Source organism: Coregonus lavaretus (assembly GCF_964263955.1).
Source record: "Coregonus lavaretus genome assembly, chromosome: 5".
NCBI lineage: Eukaryota > Metazoa > Chordata > Actinopteri > Salmoniformes > Salmonidae > Coregonus > Coregonus lavaretus.
The window spans coordinates 17,769,244-17,793,932 of NC_139992.1; the positions used below are offsets into that span (position 1 = coordinate 17,769,244).

At 43.4% G+C, this 24,689-nt stretch overlaps 1 protein-coding gene across 1 annotated transcript in view; it reads right to left on the bottom strand.

Annotated features, from left to right (window-relative positions):
- LOC311129386 (SEC14 domain and spectrin repeat-containing protein 1) overlaps positions 1-123 on the bottom strand; it is a gene marked incomplete at its 3' end in the record, with an annotated part of 51,987 nt that extends 51,864 nt beyond the window's left edge. The window contains exon 1 of the mRNA XM_084161670.1: positions 71-123. The remainder of the gene's footprint in view (positions 1-70) is intronic.
- Between the last annotated feature and the right edge of the window lie 24,566 nt (positions 124-24,689).

A 24,689-nucleotide genomic window follows, 5' to 3' on the forward strand; every position in this document is an offset into this window, starting at 1 on the left:
AGCATATAGTACTGTGATCACTTTGTCAATTAAAAGCCAAATGGTACAATGAAAAGCCAAGATGCTTTACCTTCCCAGAAATCACAGGTACCTCCTTCAAACCTTTCCTTCTGGGCCCATGTTCTGTAATGAGGACACAGAGATAAGAACAAGTCAACCCTATAGATAAGCAGTAATTAGCTCAATATTGACAATCATATTGACAAACGAATCATCCCCTAATGTGGAATCAAGACATAGCGTATTACTTTCTGAGAACAAAACAATCTCCAGGCACTTATGTAGGCTACAGTATCAAGTTATGAAGTAGGAAGAAGGAAGTGTGTAACTGTTCTGTTCTATTCCGTTAGCTTCAAATACACTAATGAACTTAGTTGATTCTGCAAAACAAGCGGTGGGAGGATTACCTATCTGGGCTGTTAACAATAACATGTCTTGTCTTAACTGAACTGAATGATACACAAACCACAGCAGTACATCATCATACCCTTTTGGTCAAATCTGTTCTCAGCACAATTGTTAGACTGCAGAATGATAGATTTACTTGGTTGCTGGCCAAAACAGTGTGGGGAAACATTTGAAACCCATTAGTAGATTGCAATGCAGCAAACTCTGACTTACTGCACAGTACTGAGCCACCCACTGGCATATTATCATAGATGACATGCCAAATGACACCCTATGGGCCCTGGTCAAAAGTAGTGCACTACATAGGGAATAGGGTGCCATTTGGGATGAAGACCTGGTTTACTGTCCCTTCTTCTCTCTAACTTGCATGTAGCCTAGTGTAACTTTGGGTTCATCCAGGCAACAGTTATCAAAGCACTATAACCATTAATAATTAAATAATCTTGTCCTTGTGTCATATAATTGTAGAAAATTTTGGATTTGCTTTTTTCCTGGTAAGTTAGTGTCTTTGAGCTATTATATCTAGATCAAATATGTGCATGATGTGTAAAGTGTGTTGACTGCCAGAGGCTACTGTAATTAGCCAAGGGATAATCTCACTCATATTCTCATACTCCAAGAATAAATAGTTATTCCTATTTGAAGGTTGTAATTGATGACAATAACAAGGCTACTTATTTTGATAAAAGGCATAATATTGTCAGTTTCAATATTAGACTGCTACCAAATAATTGATAATAGTTTCCCTTGCTTTCAAAGGTAGGCTACAGTAATTCGATATTGATGACATTTTCAATGACATTACCAATGGCCACGACGCATAGGCTAGGTATGAAAGGGGCGTTTATGAGGATAGGCAATACTAGGCATGGTTGAGAATAAACAGACATTCATTTTCTTACATTTAGGTTAAATTGCAAGTTTCGATATTAGGCTATGCTAATTTGTAGGCAGATCATTGTAGAATGGTTTTATAGCCAGGCACACAGCTATAGCCACGAGACAAAAGCCCTGAAATCGAATGACCCACCTCCATGGCCTGTTCATCGCTAGAGCTCGTTTCGAAAATTCTATAATGTAAGACCCTCTTCACGATGTATGAAATGTATGATGATATACCTACACATTTGCTCACCCGTGCTGAATAAGAAGCAGCGTTTGTATCACTGTAGCAGTAGCACGAGGTTTTCCCCCCAACAACTGGCTAGTGGCTACACAACCAATGGAAGCAATTATACACTGTTGCAGTAGAGTAGGCTATTGCAGACACAATTACATTGAATCCTGCTCTAACCGTGTTCCCATTATAATCCTTGATAATGATGCATTGTAGCGACTGAAGGGACGATTTCGTTCTTACCTCAGACGAAACAGGACGAAGTATGTACCATTATACGATGCTGAATCAATGTAGTCTGTAGGAGGAGCAGCAGTAGGCAGCTGTTCCTTCTGGAAATCCCACTTTTTATCTGAGTTCCACTGATTTCTTGGACTGTAGCCTACGCGATCACATCTACGTGATCACATCTTTCAAGCCTTTAGACACCGTTAGAAAAATGTTTCTATCATCAAAAGTTACAACTCAGCCATATCGACACTGGATTTGCTATTGAAATATGGTTTGTTTTCAGGGGGCTGGGCTTTTACTACAGAGGCCACTCCCAAACGGACAATACTTGCTCTCTCTGCCCGGTAGGAAGGGATTCAACGTGCCGTTTTCCATTCAAATGAAAAAATTGAAACTTTTTATGATTATGTATAATGACAGTGAGGGTAAAAACATGTTATTGTTTAAAAAGGGAAGATTGCAGTCAAACGGGTATATTTTATATTAGAGGTTTTATAAAGCTTTATAAACGTTATAACATGTTTCTAAATAGTATATACACATGTTATTATTAATTTAGAGGCAGCAGGCTAGGTAACGCTACCCTAAAATGGTTTATAAAGGGTATAGGGCAGGCTATAAACGTACAAGTAGTTTATAAACTGTTAACTAGTCTTGTAAATGTATGGATAGTTTATACAGCTGTAATTAACAGTAGGCCAGGTAATTATAGTCACTATTATAATAATAATAAATGTATTCATTCATGTGTAATTGTGTATTTGTTATTTAGATGCAACTGAGGAAGATAAGAAACACTGACACAAGTAAGTCTGTTCTCTGATAAATGCTGAAAATGTACAGTACCAGTCAAAAGTTTGGACACACCTACTCATTCAAGGGTTTTTCTTTATTTTTACTATTTTCTACATTGTAGAATAATAGTGAAGACATCAAAACTATGAAATAACACATATGGAATCATGTAGTAACCAAAAAAGTGTTAAACAAATCCAAATATATTTTATATTGGAGATTCTTCAAAGTAGCCACCCTTTGCCTTGATGACAGCTTTGCACACTCTTGGCATTCTCTCAACCAGCTTCAAGAGGAATGCTTTTCCAACAGTCTTGGAGGAGTTCTCACATATGCTAAGCACTTGTTGGCTGCTTTTCCTTCACTCTACGGTCCAACTCATCCCATACCATCTCAATTGGGTTGAGGTCGAGTGATTGTGGAGGCCAGGTCATCTGATGCAGCACTCCATCACTTTCCTTGATCAAATACCCCTTACACAGCTGTCACGAACCGGCTCAAGTTCGTAACAAAAGGGAGACACGTGGAGACAAGGAATACTCAAAGTATATATTTATTAACTAAAGTAAACTAAATCAAATAACAATGGTGTGTGTAATCAGTAATCAGTAGTGTAAGTGAGTGTTTGCATGCATAAATGTAATATGGAAAAGTGTTGAGAGGTGCCAAAGCAAACAACCAAAAAGGCCACAAAAATACCACAACCAAAGTCAAAGTATCTACCTGGAGAGAGTATCCTCAATGAATGTGGAAGAGGTCCATTTATGCTGGGACACACCCGGCCCAGGTGTTTCCCATGTAGCTGACGACCCTCCCAACTCCGCCCACCGGCATCCTAATAAGGAAACAAGAGCAAAGAGAGAATACGGCAGACAGAGTGGGAGGGTCGTCACACCCCCCCCCCCCCCCCCCCCCATAAGACCGGGGACCAACAAGGACCCCGGACCAACGTACCAGCCCCTGCGTCCCAAACCGACAAATTGTACATGTTCACACCTCCACTTGCCCCACCCATCATCCTCCTCTCCAGACCTCAGCAACCTTTACACAGGAAGCAACCTTTAAGAGGAAAGAAGAACACAAGACTAGGAGGGGACAAACAGGAAAGATAGAACATGACAAAATCAAACAATGTCTGTTTGTTCCATCCGATTTACTGACCAAGATACAGGGAGAAGCCCAACTGGAGAAAGAAGGCTCTGCTATTTTACTCTCCAGCATGTACCTGACCTCAGCATCCAGACAACGCAGTTTCTCTGAAGAAACTCTATAGAACCGTTGACGAATGGGGTCAGCATCTCCAATGTCAATATCATGTTCTATTAAGTTTGTACGTGTTGGTGTATCAGAAAACAACCCTGGAAATCTCTGAATCAGACTAACCATCTCTTTCCGCCCATCAACAGGTAGATGAGTAAGAAGGCTATCTAAAATCTCCAGTGTCTCTGAATTTTTCAATCTACCCTGCAGTATGCAATCGTCGGGACCAGAAACATCTTCCTGCTCCTGCACAGACCTAGCATGACCAGAACCCAGGGAATAAACAGTATCAGCCAAAAGAACAGCCTTACCGTCCTCTGTAGACTCCCCCTGTTCAGTCTCAGAGGAACGTGCATAATAGGGTTTTAACAAATTTACATGGCACAGTTGGTGTGCTTTCCTCCGTTCTGGAGTGGCAACTAGATAATTTTGCTCAGTGTACTGGCGCACCACTGTATATGGACCTTGAAACGGAGAACCAACAATTGGCAGCAGAGCCAGAACCTGATCACCTGGACTAAAGTGACGAGGCTCAGTTCGCCGATCATATATGCTCTTCATCCTGTCCTGTGAAGATGATAGCTTCTCTTTAGCCATTTCACCAGCGGCATACAAGCGTCGCCGAAAATCACACACATATGATAACAGGGACTGAGGAGGCTCGGGAGACTTCCAGTCATCCTGGAGAACAGTTAAAAGCCCACGCACCCTATGTCCAAACACTAGGTCATTTGGGCTAAAACCTGTGCTCTCCTGTGAAACCTCCCTAGCGGCTAACAGTAACCAAGGCAACCCCTCCTCCCAATCCTTATCCATCTCAGTACAATAAGCTCTCAACAAAGACTTAAGTGTTTGATGGAAACGTTCCAGTGCTCCTTGACTTTGGGCATGATAAGCGCTAGACAAGTTGTCTTTACTATGGAGTTGTTGGAGAATCTGTCCAAAGAGATTAGAGGTGAAATTAGATCCTTGATCACTTTGAATGACCTTAGGGATTCCAAACAGTGAGAAAAACCGAGTCAAAGCTTTTAACACAGACTTAGTCGTAATAGACCGGAGAGGATAGGCAGCAGGAAACCTAGTGGTCTGACACATCACAGTCAACAAATAATTACTACCCTTTCTAGAACGAGGCAGAGGACCAACACAGTCAATAATCAGATACTCAAAAGGTTTACTGAGTACAGGAATAGGGAACAGTGGTACCGGCTTAATAGCTTGATTAGGTTTACCAGTTAATTGACAGGTGTGACAAGTTTTGATGAAATCAGAAACATCCCTCTTTAATCTTAGCCAAAAAAAAGGTCGTAATATGCGATTGTAGGTTTTTCTCACACCCATATGCCCAGCAACGTCGTTGTGAGAAGTTGTCAGCACCAACTCACGAAGCCTAACTGGTACCACAACCTGACTAATCGCCTCCCCCAGAAAACAACTACCATGAGACACCCACTTTCTCATCAGGACCTCCTCTTGGAGAAAATAGCCCTGTGCGACATCTCCCAACTGTTCCACAGGCACAATTTGGTCCCGCAACTCTTCTAATGTAGGGTCAGTCCGTTGCGCCTCGATTAAATCGGAGCGGGATACAGATAACGGGATAACAGGGAAAACAGTAACAGACTTCTTTATGGTATTCTCGTTAGCCAGTTCCGTGACCAAGTCGTCAGGGATCATAGAACGCGTCACTGCACACGCAGAAAACACCTCTGGGAAATTCTGCGCACTCTCATCAGGAATCCCTACAATTGAAGACTTAGTGGAAACCACTAAAGATGGAAACACGATAGGCCACACACGCTCCCCAGCCAAGTTATTTCCAGGGATCACGTCAATACCCTCAATAGGCAATGAAGGACGCACCCCCACAACAACCTCACCTTTCACCAGTCCATAATCCAACATCAGTTTATGCAATGGAACTGACAGAGTGTTCAAACCTATTCCCCTAATTAGAACACTATTCCCCGAATCAGTCTCCGCAGAGAAGGGTAACACAGATTCCAACACAAATGATTCAGAGGCACCTGTGTCTCTTAGGATCTTTACTGGCACTAGGTTCTTACTTTCTAACATAGACACAAAACCCTCCGTAACGAAAGGTAAATAGTCGGGATCAATATAGCCCTTCACATGGCTCTGGGCATGAGACAATGCGTCAGGAGTGAACTGATGTGGAACAGGCGCTGCTAACGCTGTAGGCCTCGATTTACCATAAGCACCTGTACTGAATTTACCCCTAGACCTAAGAATCGGACATTCATTTTTCCAATGACCTAATTCTCGACAGTAGTGACACTCTTGACCAAAGTCAGTTTTACCACGGGTATCAGGCTCAACCCCAGTTGAATGAAACTCTGCCCGGGAACCGAAGTATCTCGGCGAGCGAGGCCCAAATCTCTGCGAACGCCCCCACTCACTCCGAATACGGGGTTCTGCAAAAAAAATTGTGTGAGTCAACACATATTCATCTGCCAAAACCGCAGCTTCAGCGACAGTCTTTATTTTTTGTTCGTTAATGTACGTCGCTATACGATCAGGGATTGTGTCCTTAAATTGTTCTAACATAATCAGATCACACAGCCCTTGGAAAGTCATAACTGCAGAGGCGGAACACCAGCGATTAAACTGTGAAGATAATATTCGCGCAAACTCAACATGAGTCTGCTGATCATCCCTTTTTAAAGTTCTAAATCGTTGGCGGTAAGCCTCAGGGACCAATTCGTAACTCTGTAACACAGCCGTTTTAACCTTATCATAACTGACACTGTCGGCTACACTAAGAGCTGAATATGCTTCTTGCGCTTTACCAGTCAGCACACACTGCAACATCAAAGTGCGATCAGAATCAGGCCAACTCCTAGCGTCAGCAACACGCTCAAACAACGAAAAGAATGTCTCCGGGTCCTTTTCATTAAACTGGGGCAACAACCATAAATTCCCAACAATATCAAATGTGTCTGGATTACGACCAAAAGAGGAACGACCCCTAGGTAACTCTGGATCACCTTCCCAGAGCAAACTCTCCCCTGAGAGCTTTCCTTCCCTAACCAACTCTAGTCGCTCTTGTTGCAGCTTGATTTTAGCACGCTCCATATCCTGTTTAAATTCGAATTCCCTTTCATATTTTACACGATCATGCTCCATTTTAGCTTGTTCATGCTCCATTTTAGCTCTTTGTCCATTTTGTTCATGCTCTAGCTGTAACAGAAGCAGTTCTTTCTGCTGTTCAAAAAGAAGACTACTATGACTAACCGATGGAGCGGTCATTGTAACATATCGGGGAGACAACGTGTCCTCAGCAGAGGCTGCCCCAGTGGTAACATCCAGAATACCACTCTCCATCAAATTGGCCTTCAATATTAACCTAATAGAATTTTTTAGACGTTTATCACTAATTTCAACCTTGTAGTGTTCAGCAACCTTCAACAGCTGTTCTTTAGTACACCATTCTAACAGTTCTTCTGATGGAAAGCGAATGAACTCGTCTACATTAGACGGCATAATCAGGAAAAAAATAAAATATATATATATCTCATAATAATCTTGCTCAACCCCTCTGCTGAGCACACCAGACACAAGAGAAATGACAATCACACCGAGCACCACAGAAGAGAGCTGGGATATAGAGCTTCCCCAAAACCTACAATAACTCAACCCTAGTCTTCGTGCAGATTCGCGGTGGGTAATTACGCACTGTAGCCCGCTGGCAAGGAATTAAACCCCCCAGCACGCTGGTAGATTCCCCCAAGCCACGGATGTGCCCCCGAGACAACTGCTCAGTCCACAGACACCACACAAAAATAACAAACATTTAACCATGCCCAACGTATCCCAAAACAAAACACGTCACTAAGCCTATCAGGGGAAAAGCTATAGCTCCGGGTAGCAAATGTCACTACCCTACCCAATCTCCCACTGAGGTACACAGCCGATTGTACTCACCTCCTCAGACCGATGTCCCAACAGCGAGTAGAGCAAGAGTTTCCAGGCTGGGCAGGGACTGGAAACTAACCAATGTACTCTCTCCAACGCAGTACACAACCCAAAGGCAACCAATACTGGGCCTATCAAACTCAAACAAACTAACAAAATTTACAAAGAAAGACCCTACAGAATTGAACATTAACTCCACGTTCTCCCAAACACAACCAGTTCAAGATCCCGGACGAACCCCCACTTGTCACGAACCGGCTCAAGTTCGTAACAAAAGGGAGACACGTGGAGACAAGGAATACTCAAAGTATATATTTATTAACTAAAGTAAACTAAATCAAATAACAATGGTGTGTGTAATCAGTAATCAGTAGTGTAAGTGAGTGTTTGCATGCATAAATGTAATATGGAAAAGTGTTGAGAGGTGCCAAAGCAAACAACCAAAAAGGCCACAAAAATACCACAACCAAAGGCAAAGTATCTGCCTGGAGAGAGTCTCCTCAATGAATGTGGAAGAGGTCCATTTATGCTGGGACACACCCGGCCCAGGTGTTTCCCATGTAGCTGACGACCCTCCCAACTCCGCCCACCGGCATCCTAATAAGGAAACAAGAGCAAAGAGATTACGGCAGACAGAGTGGGAGGGTCGTCACACAGCCTGGAGGTGTGTTTTGGGTCATTGTCCTGTTGAAAAACAAATGATAGTCCCACTAAGCGCAAACCAGATGGGATGGCGTATCACTGCAGAATGCTGTGGTAGCCATGCTGGTTAAGTGTGCCTTGAATTCTAAATAAATCTCAGAAATTGTCACCAGCAAAGCACCCCCACACCATCACACCTCCTCCTCCATGCTTCACGGTGGGAACCACACATGCGGAGGTCATCCGTTCACCTACTCTGCGTCTCACAAAGACACGGCGGTTGGAACCAAAAATCTCAAATTTGGACTCATCGGACCAAAGGACAGATTTCCACCGGTCTAATGTCCTTTGCTCGTGTTTCTTGGCCCAAACAAGTCTCTTCCTCTTATTGGTGTCCTTTAGTAGTGGTTTCTTTGCAGCAATTCGACCATGAAGGCCTGATTCACACAGTTTCCTTTGAGCAGTTGATGTTGAGATGTGTCTGTTAATTGAACTGTGAAGCATTTATTTGGGCTGCAATCTGAGTTGCAGTTAACTCTAATGAATTTATCCTCTGCAGCAGAGGTAACTCTGGGTCTTCCTTTCCTGTGGCGTTCCTCGTGAGAGCCAGTTTCATCATAGCGCTTGATGGTTTTTGTGACTGCAGTTGAAGAAACTTTCAAATACATTTTCAGGATTGACTGACCTTCATGTCTTAAAGTAATGATGGACTGTCATTTCTGTTTGCTTAATTGATCTGTTCTTGCCATAATATGGACTTGGTCTTTTACCAAATAGGGCTGTCTCCTGTATACCAACCCTACCTTGTCACAACACAACTGATTGGCTCAAACGCATTAATTACAAATTAACTTTTAACAAGGCACACCTGTTCATTGAAATGCATTCCAGATGACTACCTCATGAAGCTGGTTGAGAGAATGCCAAGAGTGTGCAAAGCTGTCATCAAGGCAAAGGGTGGCTACTTTGAAGAATCTCAAATATAAAATATATTTTGATTTGTTTAACACTTTCTTGGTTACTACATGATTCCATATGTGTTATTTCATAGTTTTGATGTCTTCACTACTATTCTACAATGTAGAAAATAGTAAAAATAAAGAAAAACCCTGGAATGAGTAGGTGTGTCCAAACTTTTGACTGGTACTGAATGTTTTGAAAATGTCCTCCCAAGTCAACAATCAAACTAAGTTCCAACAATATACTTCGCATATGGTCCTTTAATTTAAATAAATTACATGTTTAATATGTGTTTTCTATAGTAATGAGGTGTGCATCGTGTTTAGGATTAATTTGTCTATGAAGAACCACTAGATGTCTCTGCCTGTTCAATTTCAATTCAAAGCTGTTATAAAATGTTCCCTGCTCAAATGCAGTAATTCAGCACTAGTTGCAGTTCTAATTCAGGGCAGGCATAGAGATTTGTTGACTGAAGTATTCTGTTGTTTTTATATGACACAACATACAACATGTTGACTGTCTTTCTGACCCTAAGTACCTAATTTACAAAAACTGCATTAGTACTTTAAAAACAATTTCAAAGATTTTACTGAGTTACAGTTCATATAAGGAAATCAGTCAATTGAAATAAATAAATTAGGCCCTAATCTATGGATTTCACATGACTGGAATACAGATATGCATCTGTTGGTCACAGATACCTTTAAAAAAAGGCGACCACCATTTGACTCATGCAGTGCAACACATCTCCTTCGCATAGAGTTGATCAGGCTGTTGATTGTGGCCTGTGGAATCTTGTCCCAATCCTCTTCAATGGCTGTGCGACGTTTCTAGATATTGGTGGGAACTGGAACACACTGTCGTACACGTCGATCCAGAGCATCCCAAACATGCTCAATGGGTGACATGTCTGGTGAGTATGCAGAACTGGGACATTTTCAGCTTCCAGGAATTGTGTACAGATCTTTGCGACATGGGGCCGTGCATTATCATGCTTAAACATGAGGTGATGGCAGTGGATGAATGTCACAACAATGGTCCTAAGGATCTCGTCACAGTATCTCTGTGCATTCATATTGCAATTGTGTTCGTTGTCCATGGCTTATGCCTGTCCATACCATAACCCCACCGCCACACACGCTGTCTGCCATCTGCCCGGTACAGTTGAAACCGGGATTCATCTTTGAAGAGCACACTTCTCCAGCGTGCCAGTGCCCATCGAAGGTGAGCATTTGCCCAATGAAGTCGGTTACGACGCCGAACTGCAGTCAGGTCAAGACCCTGTTGAGGACGACGAGCATGCAGATGAGCTTCCCTGAGACAGTTTCTGACAGTGTGCAGAAATTATTCGGTTGTGCAAACCCACAGTTTCATCAGCTGTCCAGATGGTTGGTCTCAGACGATCCCGCAGGTGAAGAAACCGGATGTGGAGGTCCTGGGCTGGTGTGGTTACACCTGGTCTGCGGTTGTGAGGCCTGTTGGACATACTGCCAAATTCTCTAAAACGACATTGGAGGTGACTTATGGTAGAGAAATGAACATTAAATTATCTGGCAACAGATCTGGTGGACATTCTTGCAGTCAGCATGCTAATTACAATTTCCCTCAAAACCTGAGACATATGTGGCATTGTGCTGTGTGACAAAACCACATTTTAGAGTGTCCCCAGCACAAGGTGCACCTGTGTAATAATCATGCTGTTTAATCATCTTCTTGATATGCCACACCTGTCAGGTGGATGGATTATCTTGGCAAAGGAAAAATACTCACTAACAGGGATGTAAAGACATTTGTGCACAACATTTGAGAGAAATAAGGTTTTTGTGCGAATGGAACATTTCTGGGATATTTTCTTTCAGCTCATGAAACATGGGACCAACACTTTACATGTTGCGTTTATATTTGTGTTCATTGTACATCCACATATCTATACGATGACTTAGTATTTCAAGTCAAATTGATAAGAAGGGCCTTGTGTAAAATATGATTGACTGATTTTGGTAGAGAAACTACTTTGTAGAAAGTACCATTGCGTTCAGTGGTAATGATGAGATGCTGGGCTGAAGAGAAAAGGCCCATACTATGTTTCCTGTGGCAATCTGCAGTGATTGTGTGGATGTAGGCCTATACGTACTGTAATTGCTGCCTATCTCCCTGTCGACCAAACAGATGGAATGTAACATGAAGTTGTGTGGGCTGTATGTTTAGCTAAACCTGAATGAGTCGTAGAGTGATAAACGTAAAGTTGTGTTGGTTGTATGTTTAAACCTGACATCGACTCAGAGTGTTAAACATGGAGGTGTGTTGGCTTTCAGATCAGACAGAGAGAAGTATTTGGAGGTACTTAGTTATCTCAGAGGAGGCAGTAGGCACAACTCATATGAGTAATACCTGCCAAGCAAAAGAAGGCTTTATACTACATTTTCTGAACTGAACAGAAAGCCAGGATTATACAGTATATCACTGGATTAGGAAAAGTGACTAAATATGCAGTGTCAAGAATAATATTCAATATTTCGTTAAAATAGGTACATTCCTGTATCATAATTACAGTTATTGGGATCTCTATCCAATCTACCTAGGAACAGTTCAAGTACAAGTGGACTGTCATTAGTCTAGTGTGTGTGTGTGCGTGTGCATGTGCGTGCGTGTGATTATAAAGATAACTACAGTATTAATTTGGCAGATGAAATCCCTATGTCCATGACTTTACAGGTTTTGCAGCTCTCATGCTCTGGGATAAGTGGGATCCATGGTGATAATGTCTGTAAAGCTTTACACGCTGGCTGTCTGTGGGTATTTATATAAGCAGTGTTGAGTCCTTATGACCAGAACACTAATACAGTATACTGTTGAAATGTTATTACTGGCACTATGACAAAAGGACAAAATACATGATAGAATGTTATAATGTTTGTTTCAATTTGGCACTGAAGACCCAAGGGACTGGGAGTCATACAATTAATATCTTATTTAAAATATATCTTCAGTCCTGTCCTCCTAATTTCATCACAACCACTAGTGTCATTGGATGTGTAGCCTCGGAAGACCAGGCTTCTCATGTACAGATATTTGGAAGGACTATAGAATATGTAACTATGGTTTACCAGCATGATAATAACATAAAGGACAGTGTAATAATAATAACTGGTATGTATTGGTCACATACACGTGTTTAGCAGATGTAATTGTGGGTGTAGCGAAATGCTTGTGTTTCTAGCTCCGACAGTGCAGTAATATCTAACAAGTAATATCTAACAATTTCACAACATATACCTAATACACACAAGTCTAAGTAAAGCAATGGAATTAACTAAGATACAGTAGAATAGTATAGAATACAGTATTTACATATGAGATGAGTAATGCAAGATATGTAAACATTATTAAAGTGACTAGTGATTTCTAATCTATGTATATAGGCAGCAGCCTCTAATGTGCTAGTGAAGGCTATTTAACAGTCTGATGGCCTTGAGATAGAAGCAGTTTTTCAGTCTCTCAGTCCCAGCTTTGATGCACCTGTACAGACCTTGCCTACTGGATGATAGCGGGGTGAACAAGCAGTGGCTCAGGTGGTTGTTGTCCTTGATGATCTTTTTGGCTTTCCTGTGACATCGGGTGCTGTAGGTGTCCTGGAGGGCTGGTAGTTTGCCCCGGTGATGCATTGGGCAGACCGCACCACCCTCTGGAGAGCCCTGCGGTTGCGGGCGGTGCAGTTGCCATACCAGACGGTGATACAGCCGACAGAATGCCCTCAATTGTGCATCTGTAAAAGTTTGTGAGGGTTTTAGGTGCTAAGCCACATTTCTTCAGCCTCCTCAGCTTGAAAAGGCGCTGTTGCGTGGGTGGGCCATTTCAGTTTGTCAGTGATGTGTACGCCGAGGAACTTAAAACTTTCCACCTTCTCCACTGCAGTCCCGTCGATGTGGATAGGGGGGGTGCTCCCTCTGCTGTTTCCTGAAGTCCACAATCATCTTCTTTGTTTTGTTGACGTTGAGTGAGAGGTTATTTTCCTGGCACAACACTCCCAGAGCCCTCACCTCCTCCCTGTAGGCTGTCTCGTCATTGTTGGTAATCAAGCCTACTACTGTTGTGTCATCTGCAAACTTGATGATTGAGTTAGAGGCGTGCTTGGCCACACAGTCATGGGTGAACAGGGAATACAGGAGAGGGCTGAGCACGTTCCCTTCTGTGGCCCCTGTGTTGAGGATCAGCGATGTGGAGGTGTTGTTTCATACCTTCCCCACCTGGGGGCGGCCCGTCAGGAAGTCCAGGACCCAGTTGCACAGGGCGGTGTTCAGACCCAGGGCCTCAAGCTTAATGATAATCTTGGAGGGTACTATGGTGTTGAATGCTGAGCTATAGTCAATGAACAGCATTCTTACATAGGTATTCCTCTTGTCCAGATGGGATAGGGCAGTGTGCAGTGTGATGGCGATTGCATTGTCTGTGGATCTATTGGGGCGGTAAGCAAATTGAAGTGGGTCTAGGGTGACAGGTAAGGTAGAGGTGATATGATCCACAGACGTAACATAGTAAATGTAAATCAGTGACACTCAATTAGTATGATATGTTACGTTCGGTATGGTTACATAAGACAGAAGGTTGTTTGTTCGAATAACATCACGGACAACTTTAGCATTTTAGCTCATTAGCAACTTTACAACTACTTACTACTTTTTTGCTACTTTGCAACTACTTAGCATGTTAGCTAACCCTAACCTTAACCCCTAACTCCTAACCTTAACCTTCAGCCTAACCTTAAACCCTAACCTTAACCCTGACCCCTAACCCTTACCTTAACCCTAACCTTAACCCCTAACATCTAGCCTAGCTAATGGTAGCCACATAGCTAAAGTTAGCCACAACAAATTTGAATTCGTAACATATCATACTAATTCTAATTCGTTACATATTCGAAAATGGATGATGGACATCCACAAATGAATACATACCATTTGAAACATAACATATCACACTCATTTGAGTGTCACAGATTTACGTTTACTATGTTACGTCTACCCCTGAGTCGCGGTTCATATGAGGTGTCAACTAGGATAATGTACGTACTGTTAGCTATACGATGATCTTGACGTTAATATTCTTTAAGCTTTGTCATCATGACTTAAATCACTACGGTAACGTTATCTATTTCAAATAATCACTTAACAAAATATATTTTGAAGTACAGAAAAGTGATATGGAATTGATACATTCTTTATGAACCTTTCCATGTCCAGTAGTATCTCATAGTAATCTGTCATTTTAAATTCACGTTCTCCTTTCCCTCCGAGCTAAGGATGAGATGGGCATCAACCAGTTAAGGTTAAACTTACCCGCCCTGTGTCATCTGTGAGCTAAGACCATGTCAAAAGACCAAGCTTATTCATCAGTGTCATGTTGCAACTGTCTATGGTAGTCCTAAATGAACGTATGTAAACATACCTGAACTGCAGACTGATAGAGACATCACAGTGGTGAAACTAGAAGGGGAGAGGAGTATCAGTTCATACTGCAGAAAGCATGTATATATGGCGTTTTGTATGTATATGGCTAAAATGTATGTATATTGCTTTTGCAATTATTTGTTAATTATATACATGGTAACACTTTACTTGACACCCAGTGTCATAACACGTTATGACACGGTCATAACCATGTCTTAGTATGTCATAACAGCTGACATAACTTGTCATAACCTGTCATAATATGGTCATAACACTGTCATGACCCATTTATTTACACCTGTTGTGACATATATTGCGTTATTTTATGGCTGGTTATGACACCTACATAAGAGTGTCAAAACCCACATTTATTCTAATTAGTTTTTTCCCTGCCAAGAAGTTTCCATTCGTTTGAAAATGTGTTTCTTAGATCCTTTGTTGTTGTTGTAAGGAATTCTTTACAGTAGAAAACCTGTAGAAAATACACTTTATAAGACGCATTATGACCATCCTGTGTCACTTTACTTGGACTAAGAAAAGACACTTTATAACAATGTTAAGAAACATTATGACCATCTGTAAGGGTTGGGGTGAGGTGTGACCCAGGTGCAGTGCAGGATATACAGTAGGCAGTAGGCATAGATGGTGAAACAAGGATCTTTACTGGTGGTCCCGAAGCCAAAAGACAAAAATAATGGACGTTTTTTTTTTGGGGGGGGGGGGGGGGGGGGGGTAGATCAGCTTAATATTGCAGATAGATTGTAACTTCCATCAATGTAATTGTCTGCATCACTTTATATATATACTCCCCTTTATTACTTTTCAACCCCACCATCCTTTCCCTACTTGGGGTAAATTAGTGAACAACAATGCCCAGGCCTCTACTTCCAGCCTATACTTACTATCTACACCTTATGGACACAGTCAATTTTACAATAATTATATTTTATTTGTTTTTGCTCCTGAACTTCTTCTACTCTCAACCTCTCCGATCATTTTCATGATGTCCATCCGGTTTGCTTCTATATGCCATATCTTTCTAACTGTGCTCTTTCCCAAAAGCTCCCAACATACAACCTATATACTTATTATGGACACAGTATGCTTACATTATTAGTTATCTTGTTATTATTTGTTGTTATTAGTCCCATCCTTCAACTCCATTCAACACCTCCCATCTATCTCTTAACACCATCCATATAGGATTTCTATTTGCCATATATATTTCAACCGTACTGTGATGTTTTACAAAAGTTCTGAACCTTTCTATTCTCATTGCTTCTACAGATTGTGAATTAAAAATAAACATTTTTGCTAAAAGTATTATTATATTATTGATCGATTGACTATGACTTTTCAGATCACCCAGTAATGCTATCTGCAAGGTTAGCTCCACGTAAATATTGTAATCCTTTAGCCATTCCTGGACCTGTGTCCAAAAACAAGCTACAAATGGACAGAACCAAAACATGAACACTGTGCCATGGGATCGGTACGTCAAAAATCTCTTCCCAACTATTTTGCAATCTATATGGGACGGCTGTCAATCCTTTGGTCCTTAAGTGAAACTGATATACTTTTTTATTTATCACAGTTTTCCTTAACCAATTATGTTCTTTAATGCAAGGCCGACAGACAAGTTCCTTACTTTCTCCCCCTTCCACTTTCCTCTTCCACTTTTGCGGTAAGGCTGCAATTATTTGGTTGTAATTTTGGGTAGAGCAGACATTTCCATATGTTTTTGTTAGCTGCATGTGCGACATAACTCCACCAGTCCTACCGATGATATCATTTACGAAGATTATACCTTTTTTAAACATTCTGTCAAAAGTTTTTTTGTCAATTAGTATATTTGAATTTAACCACAATATTTATTGCATTATTTGTTCTGTCGTTTCTGGAGGATTAAATTGAAATTGCAACCAACTTTCTATGGCTTGTTTTAGAAATAGTGATATTTGGGAGATGATTTCCTTTTCAAATAACTGAAAATGAGTGGTTGTAATCTGAATAAAGGGAAAAAGGCCATTCTTGAACATTGGGTGAGACAATCTTACTAATTTGCTTGAGAACCAGTTCGGATTTAAGTATAACTTTTGTATGACTGAAGCTTTTAGTGATAGGTCTAATGCTTTAATATTTAATAATTTCTGTCCTCCGAATTCATATTAATTATATAAATAGGCCCTTTAAATTTTATCTGGCTTGCCGTTCCAAATAAAATTGAATATTTTTTCTCATATAATTTAAAAAACTGTTCGCTAGGCGTAGGCAAGACCATAAGCAAATAGGTAAACTGGGATAATACTAAAGAGTTAATCAGGGTGATTTTTCCACAAATTGACAGGTATTTACCTTTCCATGGTAGTAAGATCTTATCTATTTTTGCTAACTTTCTATTAAAATGTATTGAAGTGAGATCATTTATTTCCTTTGGGATATGTATTCCGAGTATATCCACATCACCATCAGACCATTTTATTGGTAAACTACATGGTAATGTAAATTATTTTATTTTTTTTGTGATCCAATACGTAATATAGTACATTTGTCATAATTTGGTTGTAATCCAGAGAGGTTAGAAAATGTATCTAGATCCTCTATGAGGCTGTGGAGGGATTCTAGTTGTGGATTTAAAAGAAAACATGAATCATCAGCGTACAATGACACCTTTGTTTTTAAGCCCTGGATTTCTAATCCTCTGATATTATTATTGGATCTGATTTTAATAGCTAACATCTCGATGGCCACAATAAATAGATATGCCGATAGTGGACAACCTTGTATCACTCCTCTTGACAGTTGAAAACTTTCTGAGAAATAGCCATTATTTACTATTTTACACCTAGGGTTACTATACATGATTTTGACCCATTTTATAAGAGATTCTCCAAAATTGAAATGCTCCAGGCATTTATATATAAACCCCAGTCGTACTTTATCAAATGCCTTTTCGAAGTCTGCTATGAATAGCAGGCCTGGTTTCCCATATTTTCCATAGTGTTCTATTGTTTCCAATACTTGCCTTATATTATCTCCAATGTATCTTCCATGTAAAAAACCTGTCTGATTAGAATGAATAATATCCGACAATACCTTTTTAATTCTATGCGCTATACATTTTGCTAGAATTTTTGCATCACAACACTGAAGTGTAAGGGGCCTCCAATTTTTTAAATGGACTGGATCTTTATATTTTCCACTTGTATCCTGTTTCAGTAATCATGAGAACAGACCTTCTTCTTGAGTGTCAGATAATCTACCATTTACATATGAGTGGTTAAAACATGCTAATAACGGTCCTCTTAGTATATCAAAAAAGGTTTGGTAAAATAATGGACTTATCACAATAAAAGAAAGGCGGAGCAAATAAGTCTCCAAAAACCAGCTGACAGCCAAAATATGAAATACTACCTAAGACTGAAACAAATAACAAAACAGGGAGAACACTTCTCAAGTACTTGTACATAGATCTCCGATCAGACACTGAGTAGTACTGCTGGACATAGAGAAACTAGCAGAGAAAACTGAGCAAGGGAACACAGGGAAGTGAGGGCATAAATACACAGGTGAACCGATAGACACAGGTGACACCAATAGGATGATGATTAGTCCCGACTGTGAGTGAGGAGGTCCCTAAGGTTGTCGGAGGATAACACCTAGTGGTTCGCTCCGGAACTGCGACCCCCTCCTGTAACAGTGCCCCCCCCCCCACCCCCCGACGAATGGCCCCAGCCGTTAACCGCGGCGCCTCAGGGTGGAGGTGACGGAATGTTGTTATCAACCCTGGGTCCAGAATGTCCCTCCTGGGCACCCAGGACCGCTCCTCCGGCCCATAACCCTCCCAGTCCACCAGAAATTGGAGACCTCTCCCCACCCACCGGCAGTCCAGGATCCGGTCCACAGTAAAAGCTGGCTGCCCTCCGACGAGGCACAGCGGGGGAACATGACGAGGAGGGGGAGCCAGGGGACAGGTGGCGACGGGCTTGAGGAGGGACACATGGAATGTGGGTTGCACCCGCATGGTGGGGGGAGTTGCAGGCGGTAGGCCACTGGGTTGACTCGCCGGACCACTCTGAATGGCCCGACGAACCAGGGGGACAGCTTCCTGGACTCCACGTGGAGTGGAAGATCCCGCGTGGAGAGCCACACCCTCTGTCCCGGGCGAAAGACTGGGGCCGGGTGACGCCTGCGGTTGGCCTGATGCGACTGACTGAGGCCCACTTAAGCGCCGCCCGTACCTGCCTTCAGGTGCGGCGACAGCGACTGATGTGTGCCTGGACCGACGGGACCGCCGCCTCCTCCTCTTGCTCGGGGAATAGGGGGGGGGGTTGGTACCCGTATTGGCACTGGAACAGGGACAGGCCGGTGGACGAGCAGAGAAGGGTGTTGTGGGCATATCCCGCCCACGCCAGTTGCTGACTCCACGTAGCTGGGTTGCTGGAGGCGTAGCACCTCAGCACACCCTCCAGATCCTGGTTGACGCGCTCCGTTCGACTGGGGATGGAAGCCGGAAGACAAGTTGACGGATGTGCCGAGGCAGGTTGCAAACGCCTTCCAGAACCTGGAGGCGAACTGAGGGCCCTGATCCGACACCACATCTTGGGAAAGGCCATGGACCCGGAAAACATGCTGCACCACCAACTTAGAGTTTGGGAAGGGGAATGAAGTGGGCAGCCTTCGAGAACCGGTCCACAACAACCAGGATTACTGTTTATCCATCAGAGGGGGGTAGGGCGGAAATTAAACCAGGGGCACTTGGCGATAGGCAGGGGTCGGAGCAGCCCTGCCGTGGGCTGACGTGAGCTGTTCGTGCACGCGCACACCGGGCAAGCAGCCACGAAGGCGCATATCCCCCTCAGCAGATGGCCACCAGAACCTCCTATGCAGGAACTCCAACGTCCTGGCGCCCCCCGGATGGCTGGTGAGTTCGGACGCGTGCGCCCACTGAAGCAGTCATGAGCGCGCAGCCTTGGGTACGTACATCCTCCCCGATGGACCTCCGCCCGGATCGGGCTCCCGCCATAGCGCTGCTCTGACCAGCCTATCAATTTCCCACGAAACTGGGGCAGCAATCAGGGTGTTGGCTGGGTCCATCCGTAGAGCCCCCTGGGTGACGATGAACCCCAGGAAGGAGACTGTCTCTGTGTGGAACACACACTTCTCCGTCTTGACATTGAGTTGGTGACGGAGAAGGCGTTGGAGGACCTGCTGAACGTGCTGCTGGTGTTCACTCATGTCCTTCGAAAATATTAGGATGTCATCCAAATACACGAAGATGCTATAGTCAAGGAGGTCCTGGAGCACGTCATTGACCAACGCCTGGAACACCGCAGGCGCTTTGACTAGAACAAATGGCATGACTTGGTACTTGTAATGCCCACTGGGTGTGTTAAAAGCAGTCTTCCACTCGTCCCCCTCCCGAATCCTCACCAGGTTGTAGGCATTACGTAAGTCCAGCTTGGTGAAGACCCGGGCTCCCTGCAATGACTCGAATGGTGTCATCATCAGGGGGAGTGGGTAGCGGTTCTTAACCGTGATGTCGTTGAGCGCCCTGTAATCAATGCACGGCTGCTGCCCACCGTCCTTTTTCCCCACGAAGAAGAAGCCTGCGCCCGCGGGTGAGGTAGAGGGATGGCTGTGACCCTCGACGAGTGCTCCCTCATGGCCAGCGTCTCTGGCCGGGACAAGGAAAACAATCATCCTCGTGTGGGCAATGTGCCTGGCAGGAGATCGATAGCGCAGTCGTAAAGCCTGTGAGGAGGTAGGCCCTTGGCACGCCTCTTACTAAACACCTCCCCCAGATCCCAATACTCTCGGGGAACGCCTGCTAGGTCTGGGCCGGTGACGGAGTCTGTAGCCTCCGTCCTCCAGGTGGCAGCCGCCGCTAGGGGACCTGGGGAAGAGGTGAGGACTGGTAGGTGGTCTGAGACGGTGGTTTGGGTTGATGAGTGGTCGGTGGAGACCGGAACAGGACGGGGGCGGAGCCTCCCTCCAGGATGAGCTGCCCCATGAACCAGTCTATCCGGGGTTTGTGGGCGACCAGCCAGGGGTGCCCGAGGACGAGGGGACACTCCGGAGAGTCCACAATGAAAAACTGGATATCCTCCCATAGCCCCCCCGCCACCCGGACACGCACAGGGACAGTGCGCCGGGTGATGAAGCCCGACCCCAACGGCCAAACATCCAGGCCCATGACCGGAACCGGCTCGGAGAGGGAGAGTAACGGAACGCTCCACCCTCTGGCCAGCCCAGCATCCATCAGGTTTCCCACAGCCCCAGAATCCACCAGTGCATGCACCCAACGCGCAGTGTTGAACCCTGACAGGGAGAAAAGTCTGGGAGTCTCTGGAGTACAGGCAACATCCGTGGCGCAGACGCCTCTGCCTCTCCATCCTGGACAAGCGCCACCCCCAGCTGCATAGTCTCCTCCTGAGGCGTCTCCTCCCTGAATCGGCGGAAAGCCTCCGGGTTGATAGGGGGATGCGGGGGCGCGCCTTGCGTCAATCCTCTCTCATGCGCCCTCTCACGACGCCGATAGTCTACCCGCACCAAGTGTCCGACGAGGCCGTCCAATCGCTCAGGCAGCTCCCTGAAGGAGAGTTCGTCCTTCATCCCCTCCGATAGCCCCTGGGCGTAAAGGACCACCTGATTGGCCTCCTCTCATCCTGCCTCTCGAGCCCGGGTCCGGAACTCCACGGAGTAGTCCGCCACCGAACGGTCAGCCTGCCGACAGGCCGTGAGCCGCCTCCCGGCCTCGTGCTCCGACACCACATGAGAGGTAGCCCAGGAAAGGGCCCGACCCGTCAACAGATTGATGATGTAGGCCACCCGGCCCTGCTCCATCGGGAAGGAGGAGGGTTGTAGGCTGAATACTAGGGAACACTGGGTGAGGAATTCTCTGTAGCCCTCTGGACGTCCGTCATACCTCTCCGGAGGTGGTAGGTGTGGTTCACGCTGGGTCCATATTAGCTCAGTTTTCTGTAAGGGTTGGGGTGAGGATATACAGTAGGCAGTAGGCAGAGATGGTGAAACAAGGATCTTTATTGGTGGTCCCGAAGCCAAAATACAAAATAACAGACTTATCACAATAAAAGAAAGGCAGAGCAAATAAGTCTCCAAAAACTGTCTGACAGACAAAATACGAAATACTACCTAAGACTGAAACAAATAACGAAACAGGGAGAACACTTCTCAAGTACCTGTACATAGATCTCCGATCAGACACTGAGTAGTACTGCTGGACATAGAGAAACTAGCAGAGAAAACTGAGCAAGGGAACACAGGGAAGTGAGGGCATAAATACACAGGTGAACCGATAGACACAGGTGACACCAATAGGATGATGATTAGTCCTGACTGTGAGTGAGGAGGTGCCTAAGGTTGTCGGAGGATGAGACCTAGTCTTTCGCTCCGGAACTGCAACCCCCTCCTGTAACAACCATTATAATCATATAAGCCAGATAGGCCTATCTTGGACATGCCCTTATATCAGTCATCAGTCAAAAAGTGGGTGTCTTGTCCTGCTCCAGAAATCTGCTCCTGCATTCATCCCAGTCATCAGCAACAGAGCATTGGGGTAGGTGCATGTCTGACATCAATGTGTGTGCAATTACAATTATAATTTAATATGGTCAATAAAAAAAATTAAACATAAACATAGTGTTGACACGTAGGCTATGGTGTAATGGAATGTTTTGCCTTGTGTGGTAGGTTTTGTGGGTTTTGACACTATTATGTAGGTGTCATAACTAGCCATAAAATAATGCAATACCTGTATATGTCACAACAGGTCTAAATATATGTGTCATGACAGTGTTATGACCATATTATACAATGGGTGGGTCTAATCCTGAATGCTGATTGGTTAAAACTGCATTCCAGCCGGTTTCTATTCCTCAAGTTACCACCAGCTAAATCTATGACGTTAAAATGCCTATTTACTCTGTTCCGTCTGACTGCGCAATCCACTGTCTCATCAGCCCAGCCAGGCAATTTATGAACTTGATCTCCACTATAAAATGCATCTAGATATTATCTCACATTTCTTTTCGATTAACATTTAGTTTTCAACAGCGGAGATTGTTATAAAACTTGGTGTCTGTCTCTCCGACATTTGCAACATTGTTTCAATATTCAAATTGGATCTCCAGCTGTCGCATAGTAATGAACCGAGACAGACAGGCAGGCAGCTTTTATCAGCCAGTCGAAATCATGCATCAGCATAATTTTTATGAATATATACAAATAAATATCAATAGAAAACAGGTACAACGAAACGAAGTGCAGTTAGTTTGCAGTCTTTTCAGCTTCAGTTTGAAGTGATTGTGTTAGCTGTGTTGTTGGCTAGCTCCTCTGAACAACAGTGTCCTGACGAGAGAGCACATTTTCTATGCCAGGTGAAATTGTGCCTCCTTAGCTCATTGTTATGGATGTATCCAAATAAATGTCACCAGAAAACAGCTAAAACAAATGAAAATGCAGCTACTTTGTTGTTATTCTGACTGCACTGTTTGACTGTAAGCTAGCCGTAGTTGGCTAGCTAGCAAGCAAGGGATAATAATGTTTCCAGCCAGTATGGCAATAGAACATTTAGAACGAGCGACTGGGTCGAGTCCATAGATACAGAACAAAAAGACTTAACGACTGGGTCGGGTCTCTGGGAACTGAACCGATAGAATGAACGAACAGCTGGCTTGGGTAGCAACCCTAGATTTGCGTCAGGACTATATCTTGTGGAAGGATAAAATATTATGAATAGATTAATCAAAATAATGTTTTTAATGACAATATGTAAATCATTATCTGAATATTTTGGTAACCCGTTGTATAAAAGTGATAATGCCCTCAAAGCTTGTGTTTGGAGGATATATTGGCACGGTTTGCTAACAATACCCGTGCCAATATATTCTCCAAACACCGGCTTCTCGGGCATTATCACTCAATTATAACAGTTATGTCAGCTGTTATGACATATTATGACATGGTTATGTCTGTTTCATAATGTGTTATGACGTTGGGTGTCAAGTAAAGTGTTACCCATACATACACACACGTCACAACACAACTGACTGGCTCAATGAGTAGGTATATATGTATATATATATACAGTACCAGTCAAAAGTTTGGACACACCTACTCATTCTAGGGTTTTTCTTTATTTTTACTATTTTCTACATTGTAGAATAATAGTGAAGACATCAAAACTATAAAATAACACATATGGAATCGTGTAGTAACCAAAAAAGTGTTAAACAAATCAAAATATATTTTATATTTGAGATTCTTCAAAGTAGCCACCCTTTGCCTTGATGACAGCTTTGTACACTCTTGGCATTCTCTCAACCAGCTTCATGAGGTAGCCACCTGGAATGCATTTCAATTAAAAGGTTTGCCTTGTTAAAAGTTAATTTGTGGAATTTATTTCCTTCTTAATGCGTTTGAGCCAGTCAGTTGTGTTGTGACAAGGTAGGGTTGGTATACAGGAGATAGCCCTATTTGGTAAAAGACCAAGTACATATTATGGCAAGAACAGCTCAAATAAGCAAAGAGAAATTACAGTCCATCATTACTTTAAGACATGAAGGTCAGTCAATCCGGAAAATGTCAAGAACTATGAAAGTTTCTTCAAGTGCAGTCGCAAAAACCATCAAGCGCTATGATGAAACTGGCTCTCATGAGGACCACCACAGGAAAGGAAGACCCACAGGAAAGGAAGACCCAGAGTTACCTCTGCTGCAGAGGATAAGTTCATTAGAGTTACCAGTCTCAGAAATTGCAGCCCAAATAAATGCTTCACAGAGTTCAAGTAACAGACATCTCAACATCAACTGTTCAGAGGAGACTGCGTGAATCAGGCCTTCATGGTCGAATTGCTGCAAAGAAACCACTAC